This window comes from Aotus nancymaae, unplaced genomic scaffold (genome assembly GCF_030222135.1).
Source record: "Aotus nancymaae isolate 86718 unplaced genomic scaffold, 86718_ANA_hifiasm-v0.15.2.pri h1tg000059l, whole genome shotgun sequence".
Lineage (NCBI taxonomy): Eukaryota > Metazoa > Chordata > Mammalia > Primates > Aotidae > Aotus > Aotus nancymaae.
In genome coordinates this window covers 51,002,293-51,018,872 of record NW_026988473.1, presented here as the reverse complement: position 1 = coordinate 51,018,872, position 16,580 = coordinate 51,002,293, and the positions used below count along the sequence as shown (strand labels likewise).

Here is a 16,580-nt window from a genome sequence, read left to right as displayed (position 1 = left end):
CCCAAGTAGCTGAGATTGTAGGCACAAGCCACCACACCCGATTACGATTTTCTATTTTTAATTTTCTCTAGAAATTTCTAGCTAGAAATCCTAAGAATTAAGTTATGGTAGGTGTACAGGATTGGATTAAGGCAGTAATTCAGTGATTGGATGGTTACAATGCCAGGCAGTCTAGGAGTCAACATGGTTTCAAAACAGAGATAAGACAGAATGGAGCAAAGTCACCAATTTCACAAGATAAAGATAACTCTTCATGCATGGTACCAATGATGACCCTTGGTTTGCTGGATCCTTTGGCCTTATAACTCTACCCTTTAAGGTAGAACTCTCTAGATCTCACTCTGCAAGCTATGTTGACTTCTGATTCCCTTAAACAGGGAGCCAGTCATCTCAGCCCATAAGCCTTCAATATCAGTGTGTTAAAGCCAGAGTCATGTCTTCCAACTAAGTCTGAAACCTGTAAAGAGAGGAAAGGAGGGTGGGCAGTAAGAGATCTATGTTGTCCAGAAGTACTAAGGGGCCAGATTCTAATGGCAGAACTTAAACTTGAGACTTCCAACTCTGGATATTTGCTCATTCTTCCCCATCTATCAATCCCATTGGTACTTGTGTGACAACCTCCTCCACTCTGTCTCTGACTGGTTGCTTGCCCTGATCCTTGCCATTCAGAGGCCATGTGGCTCTGATCCATGATCTTTGTTCTAATCTTGCATCACGAATATGCTAACAATCTGAAATGCTTATCTGGTTCCTGACCCCTGCCCTAGAACTGATCACAAACTAAATTATTCTCTTGCCACCTGTCCCATGCCATGCATGTCAGTCTCATCACAGTTTCTCATCCTGCTTCCCCACCCACTGCTGCCTATAGTTCTAGTGCTGGCCAAAATTATAGAATCTTTTTAAATTCATTCTGGAAGGACAAAGGAATTAAGTGATAATTAGTTTATGTAACAACACTATGCAGAAAGGATATAAATTTGCTCATAATTAACTGTAGTATGTTCATCAAGTTATTATATCTTTCCACATCTCAAGCTTTCAATCTCTAAATTAATACATTTGCCACCACATTCTCTCAAAAATATGTTTATACATAGTAATTAAATTAATATGTACTCTGGGGGTACAATAAAGCTATAATACACTCCTGCATTTCTAACTATATAATGAGCATTTAAAATATTTAGAAACAAATTGGCTCCCTATAAGGAATAAAAATGTTGAGTAACTTATTTCTCAAATATAACACCTATACCACATAACTGAATATTTCTGAAATGTTATATAAAAAGAAAAATATTATAATTGAATCAAGAAAGGCATACTATTCTGAAGAAACAGTGGTGGGTTCTTTTTCACGGTGAAAACGGGTTTTGGAAATGTTGACAAATATCCCATAATGAACAAGTTTTATATGTTCAGCTATAATTACACTGAGTTTTCTGAAAGAGAGACTAATCTGCACAATATTATAAGAAAGGAATATTTTTTTCTAATTTTTTTTCGGGGGGAAACAGGGTCTCAGTTCTGTCACCCAGGCTGGAGTGCAGTGGCACAATCATGGTTCATTGCAGTCTCGACCTCCCAGGTTCAAGTGATCCTCCTGCCTCAGCCTCCCATGTAACTGAGACTACAGGTTCACGCCAGGCTAATTTTAAAAAAAATGTTTGTAGACATAAGTCTCACTACGTTGTCCAGGCTGGTCTCAAACTCCTGGGCTCAAGTGATCCTCCCATGTCAGCCTCCCAAAGTGCTGGGATTACAGGCATGAGCCACCATGCCCGGCCTAGGAATATTCTTCTGAGTACATTTTATTGGGTTAACTCACTTTAAGACTTCGCCTTTTCTACTAGTGAAGCACTAACACATACACATTTTCCTTTTAATTTAAAGACACCAAGATTTTCATTGCTCTTACATGAAAAGCATTCTAAAGTGTTAGAATAAAGTATACTTCTAAAATGTAAAAAAGTTAAAGGAGATTCCTCATCTCAATTCTTAGAAGATGCTGTATCTGGGAAGGGTAAACAGAAGCAAACAGTTTCCTGAAATTATGCCAAGGCTGCATATCAACTGCCTGGCAGGAAATGCTTCAGAGGACCTAGATAAACAGACTCATCTTTCTCTGGCTTTTTATAAAGCAAATGTACTGAGTTAAACTAGCATCAATACGATACGCAGAAAAGGGCACTGAGAAACTTTAAATGATAGTACTTTGTAGGATTTATGACAATTAAATAAATGGTTTGTCTGTCACTTTTAACATACATGAACCTCACTCCTCAATAAACATGTATACAGTACAGGTCAGTTGGATTTTTGCAGTAAATTAAATCTTATCTTTCCATTAATTTCCATCATGATTTGGTGAAGTTATCTTATGAGAAATTTTCATTTAGCAGCAGCTCTTAATACTTCAACATTATAGAACGACGCTTTCTTACATTTATATAGCAAATAATTTTTCAAAATATTTTGCATTATCTTAATTTTTTTCTAACATCTCATTTCATAAGTGCTAGCAATAATGCTTAGGCAGATTAAATAATTTAGTTGTAGTCAAAGATTAAGCTAGAGAACCAGGTTTAGAATCAATATGCTGGAAATATTTTCTAGTATTTTCCCTCTGTCCTCACTACATAACAGAAAATAGATTTGAAAATCCCAGTACTATCTTTACTAAAATAATCCTCCTACCTCACCTTATTTTATTTTATTTAACTGCAAAAAGGATGATAATCTATGTGTTAACTGAGAATGCCTACTGTCAACCAAAGAATTCTGTCTTGCATAAAGCCTACTCAGTCTTTTTGTACCTCTTTCTCTCCCCACCAGCCACATATTCTATTCAGCTCCAATCCTAACCATCCATCTTCTCTTTCTCCTTTCTTACGCTGGAAGCATCCTCTGCCCCACCCACATGATTTCCAGTCTTTCCTGGTCACAATAGAAGGCCAAACTTCCCTAATTGAAGTAATAAAGTAATATAAAAGGTGACATACCTCTCTACCTTCTATATTCTTTAGCCAAGGCTCCCCACATAACAATTTGAGCTACCTCAACTCTGGGGTCCTTCCCCATGATCCACAACCACCATCCTTATCTTCCAGTGTACACCCAATCTGCCCTTTCTTCCCAAATGGAACATCTTCGCCTTCATTACTATTGGGGATGGGGAGAAAAGAATAAAGAATCTTTGTGTGGAGGCCAGTTATGTTCTCTGGACAAAATGTGGAGAAGGAGAGAGCATTTCGGAGGAGTAGGAAGCTGCAGGAAGCTGCTGTCTCTCCCCAGATAGACAACATTTGCACCAGCAGCATCTGTCTGATGTAATTATTTTGGAACTCTGGAGTCTATTGAAGGTTTGTGATTTCCAGGAAAAAGTTTGGACTTAAATTGTGGTTAATTTTGGTCAATTTCAGCTTTTAGTGTAGGAGAAGATATCCATGCTCCACCCCCATGGCAGGCAGTTGTACACATCTCCTGAAACAGCTTGCTGGAGCCAGCATGGGCAAAAATGACCTTGTCCTTCAAACGTCGGCAGTCTGTGCTCTGTCTGCTGATTGCTGCTTCTGATTATAGATGTGCAGAAAAAGAGGCAAGTGGCCGTTGTTGCAAGAATGAACTTAAACCCTTACCTACTAGCTATACAAAAATTAAAATGAATCAAAGACTTAAATGCAAGACCTAAAACAATAAAATTCTTAGAAGAAAACACAAGGCCAAAGCTTCAAAACATTGAATTTGACAATCGTTTTTGGGACATGACACAAAAGCACAGGCAACAAAAGAAAAAATAGATATACTGGACTGCATTAAAATTAAAAATTTTTGTGCACCAAATGATACCAGCAACAGAGTAAAAATGCAACCCACAGAATGAGAGATAATATTTGAAAATCCTATATCTGATAAAGGATTAATATCCAGAATATGTAGAGAACTCCTAAAACTCAACAACAAAAAACAAGCAACATAATTCAAAAATGGGCAGAGAACTTGACTAGACATTTCTCAAAATAAGATATACAAATAGCCAATAACAACATGATAAGATGCTCAACATCATTGATCATTAGGGAAATGCAAATCAAAACTACAATGAGATACCATCTTATACTCATTAGGATGGCTACCATTAAGGAAAACAAAGACAAAATAAAAATAACAAATGTCGTGAGGATATGGAGAAATTGGAACACTTGTGCACTCTTGGTGGGAATGTAAAGTGGTATGGTCATTGTGGAAAACAGTATGGTGATTCTGCAAAAAGTTATAAATAGATTTACCATATGTTCCAGCAATTCCACCCTGGGTATATACCCCAAAAGTTGAAAGCAGAGTCTCAAAGAGATATTTATAAGCCCATGTTCATAGCAGCATTATTTGCAATAGCTAAACTGTGGAAGCAACAAAAACGTCCATCCATGGATGAATGGATAAGCAAATGTGGTATATCCATACAATAGAATATTATGCAGCCTTAAAAAGGATGGACATTCTACAATATACTACAACATGGATGAAACTTTACGACATTATGCTAAGTGTAATAAGCCAGTCATGAGAAGAAAAATACTGTATGATTCCACTTATATGAGGTACTTATAGTAGTCAAAATCGTAGAGACAGAAAACAGATTGGTGGCTTCCAGGGGCTAGAAGTAGGGAAGAATAGGGAGTTATTGTTTAATGAATACACAGTTTCAGTTTTACAAGATGAGAAGAGATGGATGGTGGTGATGGTTGCACAATGTTCTGAATATATTTAATACCACTGAAGTATACACTTAAAAATCATTAGAAAAGTATATTTTATTTTATGTGTGTTGTTTTTTTATTTTTATGTTTTGTTAAAAAAAAGATTCATTTTTTTAGAGATGGGATCTTGCTATGTTGACCAGGCTGGTCTCAAATTTCTGGCCTCAAGAGATCCTCCTATCTCGGCCTCCTAAAGTGCTGCAAATACCAAAGTGAGACACTACGACTGGTCTATTTTATCACAATTTTAAAAATTGGAAAAAACTGTGGAGGGCATGGTATATTACTGGAAAAAGCTGTCACAAAATGGACAGATATAAATACTTGAATGCAAGCAGTATATTTTCAGTAATATGATCACTGTATAACTTAACATTTCTTAAAATAGGGTATATCTATAATTATAATTAGATAAACTTAGTATCAGCTAGGAAATATAAAATTTTCTCTAGAACTGGTATAATACTAACCTGGAGATATGGCTACCTACTCTACTTGTTAGAGCTTCCTGGAGTGAAAATACATTTCCAGTATCAATACACAGCAGAGGTTTCATAACTGTCCACTGAACAAATAAATATTGATGGAAGGGATACATATAAGCTTTATCCTAAAATAATATATAAAAGTAAGCCTTAAGAGAGTCCACAATTATATTACAAAAAGGTTAGGAAGAATATAAAATTGGAAGGGAACAGGATGATCAATATATTAATTTTTGAAAACTGCTGGATCTGTCAGGAAATATTGTGACCTTTTTTAGGACACTAAAACTCTACACAAAGGACACTTCCAGAATGGTAGAGTGAGGAGGTTGGCAAATCGTCTAACAAAAAGCCACAATAAAACTGTACAGGTAGTCTCCAACTTACAATGGTTTGATTTAGGTTTTTTCAACTTTATGATTGTGCAAAAGCAATATACATTCAGTAGAAACCATATGTTGAATACTCACACAACCATTCTGATTTTCACTTTCAGTACAGTATTCAATAAATTATATGAGATATTCAATACTTTATTATAAAATAGGCTTTGTGTTAGATGATTTTACCCAACTTCAGGCTAAATGTGAATGTTCTGAACATGTGTAAGGTAAGCTATGCTAAGATATAATGTCTGCAGATATGTGTATTAAATGGATTTTTGACTTACAATATTTTCAACTTAGAATGCGAAATGAGTTTATCAGGACATAACTCCTTCCTAAGTCGAGGAGTATCTATACAAAACTGTTAAAACAATCATTTCAGGATTTTGAAAACTGAGACTGGGCACAGTGGCTCATGCCTGCAATCCCATCACTTTGGGAGGCTGAAGCAGGTGGATCACCTGAGGTCAGGAATTCAAGACCAGCCTGGCCAACATGTCAAACCCCATCTCTACAAAACACACACACACACACACACACACACACACACAATTAGCTGGGTGTGGTGGTGCATGCCTGTGGTCCCAGCTACTCAGGAGGCTGAGGCAGGAGAATTGCTTGAGCCTGGGAGGCAGAGATTACAGTGAGCAGAAATCACACCACGGCACTCCAGCCTGTGCAATAGAGCCAGACTCAATCTCAAACAAATAAACAAACTGACCAGAGGCACATGACAAATTAAAAATCATTTATAAAAGAAAAAACAAACGGACTATTGAATCTTGGTAAGAAAAATACAAATCTACGGTATCTTGGGTTTTTCTAACCCCTACCCTCCCTACCCCTAGCTCCAACATAGTAGTTCTATCAGGACAGAAAAATCCATGAAAATCAGCAGCCCTACAATGTAATTTGGTGCCTAGGATATTGTCAAAAACAAGTGATTATGGTGGTAAACAATCAGGGAAAGTCAATATAATCACTGGTTGAAACTGCAGTTTGGGTTGGGACAAGTAACAGACCAGCCAGAAATTTAACAAGGAGATCTAGGGAATAAGACAGTCATAGTGGAACCTGATATCCTTGGTGGTCTGGAAGGCTGTGTACAAGTGTGTGGTTATGCTCATGGCCAGGAGAGACCCCACTGGGCTACAGATGTCAATAGCTGAATGTGACGCCTTGCATACACAGAAATAAAATTGGGGCAGACTTGACTGAACTTTATTTCTTTGTTTTTTAGAGATAGGGTCACACTTGGTTGCTCAGGCTGGAGCACAATGGCACGATTACAGCTCACTATAACCTCGAAGTCCAAGGCTCCAGCAATCGGATTCCTATGGTTAGGACTACAAGAATGCACCACCATGCCCAGCTAATTTTTAAAATTTTTTGTGAAGACAGGGCCTTGCTATGTTACCTGGGTTGATCTCGAGCTGTTGGTCTCATGCAGTCATCCTGCCTCAGCCTTCTAAAGCACTGAGATTATAGCTATAAGCCATAGCCACCTGGCCTTGACTGAATTTTAAATGTGTTCCCTAAACCATACACAGATTAATTAGCAAAGAGTAGAGCCTTACTAGGCTCAAGATGTTTAAGTACAATCTTTTCCCTATTATCAACTAACCACTAGCTATGTTGACCCAGGGGCAATTCCTAGGAATCAGACTTAAAAATAAAAACAAAAATTGGGCACAGTAATACATGTCTGTAGTCCCAGCTACTCAAGAGGCTGAGGAGGGACAACTGCTTGAGCGCAGGAGTTCAAGTCCAGCCTGCACACATAGTGAGACCCCATCTCTTAACAAATAAAATAAAACAAAATAAAAACAAGAATTAGAAGGGAAAAAATTAAGGAGAGATATCAGTAACTACACACTACAGGAGAGAAAGACTACAGAATTAGCCCAGGCAACTCACTAAACAAATAAACCAACAAACAACAGCAATATTATCAATCCTTAGGTAGGCGCAGAAATCAGAATCTGGAGGTGCTGTCATATATTATTTATAACAGCAATCAGCAAACTATAGCCCATGGTCCAATTATGGCCTACTGCTTGTTTTTAAAATAAAGTTGTATTGGAAGACGTCTATATTCATTAATTTACATATTGTCTATGGCTACTTTCACATTACAACAGAGACCACATGGACTACAAAGCCTAAAATATCTTCTATCCAGTCATTTATAGAAATAAATTGTTGACCTCTGATCTAAAATGTTCAGTTTTCAACAAAAATGGCAAGACATACAAACAAATAAAAAGTGGGGCCCATATACAGAAAAAGGTGCAGTTAATAGAAACTTTCTCTGTAGGGGCCCAAATGTTAGACTTAACAGGCAGACTTCAAGGCAGCTGTTGTAAATATTGTCAAAGAACTAAAGAGAACCAAATGTGAAAAATTAAAAGAAAGTATGGCAACAGTGACAATAGAGAATATTAATAAAAAGAAATTACAAAACAAAACAAACAGAAATGACAGAGTGAAAAAAAAATTAAAATGAAAATTCACTAGATGGGCTCAACAGCAGATTTGAGATTACAGAAAAAGAATCAGTAAACTGGAAGATAGATCAATCGAGATTATCCAATTGGAAGAAAAGAAAGGAAAAAGAATGAAGAAAAATGAACAAGCCTCAAAGATTTTAAAGATACTACCAAACATACTAACATGTGCAAAAGGAGAGTCCCAGAAAAAGAAGACAAAGAGAAAGGGACAGAAAAAATTATTAAAGAAAAAATGGCTGAAAAGTTTATAAATTTGTGGAAAAACACACATCTACACATATAAGAAGAACTCCAAGTACCATAAACACAAAGAGGTCCATACCTAGCAACACCAAGGTTAAATTGTTGAAAGGCAAACACAAAGAGAAAATCTCATAAGCAGCAAAGAAAAATGGATTATCATTTACAAAAAAAACCACAATCAAATTAACAGATGACTTTTCATCAGAAACAACGGAGGCTAAGAAAACAGGGATATAATATTAAAGTGCTTAAAGGAAAGAAAATCTGCCAACTAAAAATTTTATATCCAGCAAAAATAGCCTTTAAAGCCCTTAAATGTGAAGGTGAAATAGACATTTGATAAATGAAGACTGAAAAAATTTGTTGTTGCCAGCTTGCCTTATAAGAAATATTGAAGGAAGTTGTTCAGGTTGATAGAAATCGATTTCAGAGTTACTCAGATCTACAGAGAGAAATGTAGAACATCAGAAATAGTAAATATGTGGGTTAATATAAAGAACTCTATATATGTTTGTCATTTTTTATCTTAACTTCTTTAAAAGCCATAAGAGCATATAACGCATAATTATAACACCATCTTGTTGGATCTGTAATATACGAATGTAATATAACAGCACAAGAGGGGGGCTTATGGAGTTATATTGGAGAGAAGTTTCTATATTTTACCTAAATTAAGTTTCTATCAATCAGTAGATTGTGGCTAGGCATAGGGGCTCACATCTGTAATCCCAGCACTCGAGGGATCTGAGGCCGGTAGATTGTTTGAGCCCAGGAGTTAGAGGCCAGCCCAGGCAACATGGTGAGACACCATCTCTACAAAAATACAAAAATTAGCCAGGTGTATTGGCATGTGTCTGGGGCCCCAGCTACTCAGAAGGCTTAGTTGGGAGGATCACTTGAGCCCAGGAGGTGGAGGCAACAGTGAGCTGCACTTGTACCACTGCAGTCCAGCCTGGGTGGCAGAGCAAGATTCTGTCTCAAAAACAAACAAAGAAACAAAAAAGAAGTAGATTGTGATAAATGAAGATGCATATTCTAATTCCTAGAGCAATCACAAAAATTTTTTTAAAGGCCAGGTGCAGTGGCTCATGTCTGTAACCTCGGCACTTTGGGAGACCAAGGCAGGTGGATCACCTGAGGTCAGGAGTTCAAGACTAGCCTGGCCAACACGGTGAAACCCTCTCTCTACTAAAAATACAAAAATTAGTTGGACATGGTGGTGTGCACCTGTAATCCCAGTTACTCAGGTAGTGTAGGCAGGAGAATCAAATCAATCACTTGAACCTGGGAGGCAGAGATTGCAGTGAGCTGAAATTGCACCACTGCACTCCAGCCTAGGTGACAGAGTGAGACTCTGTATCAAAAAAAAAAAAAAAAGTGAGAGAAGACACAAATTACCATAATCAGATATTAAATAAAAAAGGTTGTGAGAGAATATTATCAATAGCTTTTTGTCAACAAATTAGACAACTTAAGTGAATGGGCAAATTCTTAGATACCAAGTATTGAAACTGACTCAGGATGGAATATAAAATCACTTGAGCTCAGGAGTTCAAGACCAGCCTGGGCAACATGGCAAAACCCTATCCCTACTAAAAAAGTACCAAAAAAATTAGGTGGGCCTGGTGGTGTGCATGCCTGTAGTCCCAGCTACTCAAGGGGCTATGGGAGAATCTCCTGAACCCAGGGAGTTGAGGCTGCAGTGAGCTGTGATTGTGCCAAAGCACTCCAGCGTGGGCAATAGGAGTGAGACCCTGTCCCCCCCCCCAAAAAAAAAAAAAGAAAAAGGAATAGAAAATATAAGTAGACCTAAAACAAGGAAAAGGGTTGAATTAGTAATTAAAAATCTTCCCACAAAATTAAGCCCAGGCCCAGATGGCTTCAATCAAATGCTTAAGAATAGTATCAATTCTACACACTCTTCCAAGAAATAGAGAGAACATTCCTAAATCATTCTATGAGACCAATATTATCCTAATACCAAAAGAGACAAAGACCACAAACAAGAAAACTAGAGATCAATATCCATCGTGAATACACACACAAAAATCCTCAGTAAAACACTAGCAAACCAAATTCAACAACATATAAAAAGGATCATATATCATGTAGTGGGATGTATTCCATAAATGAAAGATTGGCTTAATATCCAAAAATCAATTCCGTCAACATATTAAATTAATAAAAGATAAAAGCCAAATGGTCACATCAATGGATGTACAAAAAGCATCTGACAAACTTAAACAATAATTCATGATTAAAAACTTTCACTAAACTAGGAATAGAAGGAAACTTCTCAACCTGAAGAAGCTAATTAAAAACATATTTTTTTGGATAGATGGTAACTTCTTCAACCTAATAAAGAGCCTCTACAAAAAATAAATATCATACTTAATGGTAAAAGGCTGAATGTTTTGCCTCTAAAATTGGGAACAAGGCAAAGATTTTTCCCCTTGCCACTTCTATTCAACATTGTAGTAGAGGTTCTAGCCAGTACAGTTAGGCAAGAAAAAAAAATCCCAATTGAAAAGAAAAAAGTTAGCTTTTCTTTATTCACAGAAGATCTGATCCAGTATGTAGAAAATCCTAAAGGATCTACAAAAAAAAATTCTTATAATAAGTAAATGAGTTTAACAAGGCTACAGGATACAATATCAATATGAAAAATTCAAATATATTTCTATACAGTAGCAATAATTTCATCTGAAAATGAAATTGAGAAAACAATTTCATTCACAACAGCATAAAAATACTTAATAAATCTGTTAAAAGAAGCCCAAGATGTACACTAATCACTACACAACATTGTTAAAAAAAAAAAAAAACTAAAGAAAATTGAAATAAAGGGACAGACATTCCATGTTCATAAATTCAGAAACCCAATATTGTTAAGATTGTAGTTCTTCCTCAATTGATCTATGAATTCAATATGATCTCTATCAAAACATCAATAGTTGTTACACAGAAGTTGACAAACTGAATTTAAATTTTATGGAAATACAACTTAACTAGAATATAAAAACAATTTTGACAATGAAGAACATAGTTAATGCAAACTTAAACCACAATGAGATACTACTTCATACTCACTAGAATTACTACAATAAGAAAGACAATAAAAAGTACTGGGGAAGATGTGGAAAAACTGGAACCATCATACATGGCTTGGGGGAATGTAAAATGGCACAGTCACTTTGGAAAACAGTTTGGCAGTCTCTTAAAATGTTAAACCTATATTGATATTGATCGTACTACCCAGCAATTCCACTCCTAAGTATCTACCCAAGAGAAATGGAAACGTGTCCACACAAAGTCTTATTAATGCATTATCAGTCAAAATAGCCCCAAACTAGAAACAATTCAAATGACCCATCAACCAGTAAATGGATAAACAAAATGTAGTATATTCATATAATGGGTAGTATTCAGTCATAAAAAAGAATGAAATACTGATACATGCTACGACATGTGTGAGACTTGAAAACATTATGCTGATTAAAAGAAGCCAGGCAAAAAAAAAGGTCACATATGATCAGATTCCATTTACATGAATTGTCCAGAAAAGGCAAATTCATAGAGACAGCAAGCAGAACAGTGGTCACCCAGGTCCAGAGGTAGGAGCTGAGAACTGACTGCATATGGTGTGAACTAGGGATTTTTCTCAGGTAATGACAATGTTCCAAAACTGCGTTTTGGTAATGTTGACAACTCTGTAAATTTACTAAAAATTATTGAAGTATATACTTAAAACAGCTAAATTTTATCATATATACATTATACCTGAATAAAGTAGTCTTTTTAAAAAAACCTCTATATGAATTTCAACTGTTTATATTAAATATCTTCCAAATACTATTCCTTTAATCTCTGACTTTTAAAAATGACAAGATTTGAATCATTCCTCCTCTATAACCAATTTTTTAACTCCCATTCAATTTTAAACAGATTATAAAAATTAATTCTCAGAAGTTTGATTCATTTTCTTTAATCTATATCATCAAGATGACAATTTTGGTAATGAGTTTCTTTCATTCCCCAATAACCCAATGAGTTGATGTAATCAGGCTAAATGAATGATCTAATGACTCAGACTGCAACACTACTTTACAAAGCTGTGATGATTCCAAAGCTCTTAAGCCTGCTGGAGAAATAACAATACCATGTGTCAAATAAAATAATTCATACAGTTTCTGGTATGTACAGTACAAATCATTGTCTAACTCTGGCCCAGTACCCACTTTTGCATCCTAGGTTTTTAACCCTTTTTGGCCCCCTTCACATGAAGAAAAGGAATTTACATTGCTTTTCACTGGACTTGTTTTTTCTCCTCACAAAGTTCCAAATACAGCACCAGTCTCTTTTCTCATTTCGCAATTAAAGACCTCTTTCAACTCATCTACTCCAAAACATAGAACCTTGACAACTTTTATCTGTTCTCCATAGTGAAATTACCCTTGTAAAGCTAGAGGTCATTAAAAAAACTCCCATCAACAGTTTATTTCTCTGTCAATACTAACAGTTTATTTCTCTGTCGACCAAGCACATTCCTAGTTAGTTGCCCTCTCTCCATTTATGATTCCATTTTCAATTCTCACCAATGGCTTTCATTTGGCGTGGGCTGTATTTGATCCACAAGGGATCTCATGGTAGGTCATGTTCTATCATTACTCCCAGGTAATCTTAAAAAAGATAAAGAAGGAGTCTTTCAAGTCTCTCAATCTGTGGTTTACAGGATTAACCTTAAAATTATAAATATGCACATAAATATATTTACAAATAGAAAAATAAAAATAAATGTAAAGATTTAATTTAGAATCAGTCTTTTGGCTTCAGTTTCATTCCAAGCATCTTCTTTCCCATAGATTTCTTAAATGTTAAATTCTGAGAAATGTAGTTACAACTGAATATTCATTACATTCATTAAAGTGCATGTAGGTAATTTTTTTTTTTTTTAATAGCAAAGCCAATTCTTTTTTTTTTTTCCTTAAGACACAGTCTTACTCTGTTGCCCAGGCTGGAATGCAGTGGCACGATCATAGCTCACTGCAGCCTCAACATCCTGGGCTCAAGCAATCCTCCCATCTAAATCTCCTGAGTAGCTGAGACTACAAGGTGCGAGCCACTATGCCAGGCTAATTTTTAAATTTTTTTAAAAATAGAGACAGGGGTCTCACTATGTTGCCCAGGCTGGTATTAAACTCTTGGCCTCAAGGGATCCTCCCACCTCAACCTCCTAAACTGCTGGGATTACAGGTGTGAACTACCACAAAGCCACTTCTTTATCTGGGCTAACAGAGGTCTATTTAACTTAAAAGTTAAATCAGAGTAATTTCAACAAATATCTATTGAACACCTACTACTTAACAGGCCCTGGAATGTTTAGGGACAAATAAGGAACAGTTTCTCCCTTCAAGGAGTTGATATTGATAGGCTGTTGGGAAAGAAGAAAACATAACTACACATAATTTAAATTAGATTGGGAAAGTACCCCAAAAAAATGTTTTTAAGGCTATAGCAACAGAGGTGGCAACTGGGAACCGCTGGAAAAGGTTTCAAAGAGCTGACCTGCCAAAAAGAAAGTAATGGTTCGACTAGAACGACTAAAATAGAATGGGGAAGAGACAAGTAAGATGAGTTGTGGCTGTGGTACTGGGTGACAGTGTATTTTGGGAGGGCAGGCTGAAGCTTGATTAAGATAATACTAGCTAATACTTACTGAGCACCTTCTATGTGCCAAGTACTATTAATGCACTTTATATATATTAACTTACTTTATCCTCACAATAACCCTATGAGGAATGTGCTATTATTATTCTCATTTCATAGGTGGAAAAACTGAAATAGAGGATGGTTTAAATAGCCTGTTCTTGGTTACATAGACACAACTAAAAGCTATGGCGCTAAAACCTTGAAATCCATAAAAAAATAGAGGACCAAATTTGGTCCCACTCCAACCACATTTATTGTAAAAGCAACTAAAAGGTATCTTATCTACCTCTTCTCTCACGAATTCCTAGGCCATCCTTCAAGGCCTAGCTTGAAAACTGTATTATCTGCAAAACCTTTCTTGATCCTTCCGGCTGAACATAGTCTCCTAAGCATCATAGCATTTTATGTGTGTCAATCTTATGGGATGTCCGAATATTTTGTTTTTGGCATTACAGATTTTATGTGCATTCTTTCCTTTTTTTAATTCTTCTTTAGTCTGATCCGCATTCTGTTCTCCACAACTTCTAGGACAGTGCCTGGCACATACTAATGCTAGCTAAGTCTACGGAGCACTTACTCTTTGCAGGGCATTGTGCTCAGCATTTTACAGGAATTATCTCACAAAATCCTTATGGCAACCCAATTCACACATTCAAGAGCTATTTTTAACCCTTACTGTGACAGACAAAATAGTAAATACTAGATGCACCTTAAACTCATTAAACACTAGGGATACAGTCCCTGCCCTCAAGAAGCTCAGTCTAAAGAAGTTGGTTCTAACTGAAATCCCCAGATACAGAGATGAGGAAAAGTGAGGCTCAAAGAAGTAATGTGTTTGCCCAGAATCACAGAGCAAAAAAGTGGCAGAGAGCCTGGGCGACATAGTGAGACCCTGTCTCTACAAAAAATGTTTAAAAATTTGCGGGGCATGGTGGCTTAAGCAGGAGAATCGCTTGAGCCCAGGAGGTCGAGGCTGCAGTGAGCCGAGATCGTGCCACTGCACTTCAGCCTGGCTGACAGAGGGATACTCTCATTTCAGAAAGAAAAGAAAAAAAAAGAAGGAAGGAAAAAGAAAAGAAAAAAAATTTAAAAGAAAAAAATGAAGAAAAAAAAGATGTCAGAGTCAGAATTCAAACTAGCTCTCTGGAGTGGATATACAGGATCCCATGCATGTATAACCACTGTGTTCTACAGGAGGCACTTGATAAACCCTTACTGAAGGAAATGTTTTGGAATACCACTAAAATGAAAAAGCATCTCCAGGATAATGAAGGGTTTCAGTCACTGTTTTTCTGTTTTTCATGAGGGGAAAGCAGGAAATTTGCAAAAGTTAAATAGTACAGACAGAGGTCGGAGATCGTATTGGTCGCCTACTACTCACCTGGTACCTCATAATTGCTCATCAAGCCATCTGTTGAGACTAGCTGAGGATGGAGGGTTTCTTTGTTTCCTTTTTCATTAACCACAGAGGAGACTTAAAGAAGGATTTCTGTGTCCCTTAAAGTGATCCCCATTGAGCGTGTCCCTCAAACGGGACCTTCCTAAGCATCAACGCTTTGCTGTGCGCTGGGTGGTGCGGCTGAGTCACTAACACTGAGAGTCTGGGCTGTACCTCCTACCAAAAAACCAGCGGAGTGGAGTGACAGGTAACAATTCACAGTTCCTTACTTAAACATGGTGCAGTCTTCCTGAAAAATGGAGTCAGACCCCAAGAGAACAGGTCTCCAAAAATGTGTGAATCCGTACTTCCCAGTGGACGGGCGAGAAAGTCGCAGTGAAGGACTATAAGAGACCCTGCAACTCCTCAGGCGCCCCCTGCCCCGGGGGTCAGGAACAGCTGCAGACAGCCCCGCCTCCGTCTCGCCTCCATCCCGAGCTGTTCCCTTCTCCAAAGGCCACGTTGGCCTAATCATCTCCTCAAACAAGAGTAGCGACACCCCAAAATGTAGACCAAGCAGAAGGAGGCGTTGGAGGCACTTGTCTTATTCCCCACGATGTTTTGAAACTGAGTCTCGCTCTGTCGCCCAGGCTGGAGTGCAGTGGCGCGATCTCAATTCACCGCAACCTTCGCCTCCCGGGTTCAAGCGATCCTCCCGCCAGTAGCTGGGACTACAGGTGCGCACCACCACTCTTGGCTAGTGTGTGTGTGGGGGGGGGGGGGGGACACAGGTTCTCGCTATGTTGTCTACCTAGCTGGTACCCCAAAATTTTTAGCCCGACAGGAGACCTCCTGCCTTTATACCCCAGATTCATCAAGTTAAGCAGCGCAACAGCCCTCTAAGTGCCAGCCCCACGCCCAGGAGCTCCTCCGACAGCGCAGACAGATGCCCTGGGCGGCTGGCTCGACTCAGTCCCCGGTCCCCGGCCAGGGGCCACCCGCGCCCCGCGCCCCGCGCCCCGCCTACAGCGCTCAGCAGTTAACCTGGCAACCGCGCGCAGAAGCCACCGCCGGGACGCAGAAGGCGTGTTTGGCGCAGGGCGCGC

General features: G+C 37.8%; 1 protein-coding gene across 2 annotated transcripts in view; it reads right to left on the bottom strand.

Moving 5' to 3' along the window:
- Positions 1 to 16,345, bottom strand: part of DENND2B (DENN domain containing 2B) — a 205,787-nt gene extending 189,442 nt beyond the window's left edge. For both annotated transcript variants that reach the window (XM_012456708.3, XM_064365206.1), the window contains exon 1: positions 15,478 to 16,345. The gene's annotated coding sequence lies outside the window, so the exon portion shown is untranslated. The remainder of the gene's footprint in view (positions 1 to 15,477) is intronic.
- Between the last annotated feature and the right edge of the window lie 235 nt (positions 16,346 to 16,580).